This window comes from Gavialis gangeticus, unplaced genomic scaffold, assembly GCF_001723915.1.
Source record: "Gavialis gangeticus isolate Ggan-Ray unplaced genomic scaffold, GavGan_comp1, whole genome shotgun sequence".
NCBI lineage: Eukaryota > Metazoa > Chordata > Crocodylia > Gavialidae > Gavialis > Gavialis gangeticus.
This window is the reverse complement of record NW_017729025.1, coordinates 124,063,467-124,063,926: the sequence shown is the minus strand read 5'-3', so window position 1 is coordinate 124,063,926 and position 460 is coordinate 124,063,467. Positions and strand designations below refer to the sequence as shown.

General features: G+C 37.6%; 1 protein-coding gene across 3 annotated transcripts in view; it reads left to right on the top strand.

Annotated features, from left to right (window-relative positions):
* The window catches only part of MPPED2 (metallophosphoesterase domain containing 2), a 172,547-nt gene that overhangs the window by 62,953 nt on the left and 109,134 nt on the right, over positions 1 to 460 (top strand). The window lies entirely within an intron of this gene.

The window sequence follows — 460 nt, the reverse complement described above, 5'->3', positions numbered from 1 at the left end:
CAATGGTGTCAGGGGTGGAGGAGTTGTTTGGAACAGAAAAGGGTTGGGGCTGCGAGCAAGAAAGAAAGCACTGCAGATTTTAGTATAATGTGTAGTGTTCAAAGAAATTTTATCTCATCGTAAAGATTAGCAGGCTGTGTAATTCAATTTAAAACTGGTCGGCAGTGTCCTGTCTATTACAGAGCCCTTTTTTATCACCACTCTGTTATTTTATGTTGTATGCGACTATAGAACTCCGCTTATGCAGCAGAGACAGTATGAATGCTCTTAGGTTTTTTTTTCTCCTTCCCAGTTCTGTGCATTGAAAGAATTGTTGGTGAATGTGAGATAATATCTTAAGATGAGTTACAAAAATGCTTACTCAACTGAATGTCTCCTTTTGTTGTTGTTGTTATTGCTGTTGTTTTTTTGTTCATACAAAATGAATTTCTTGCAGTCAAGAAGCTACCGATAGTGAAGG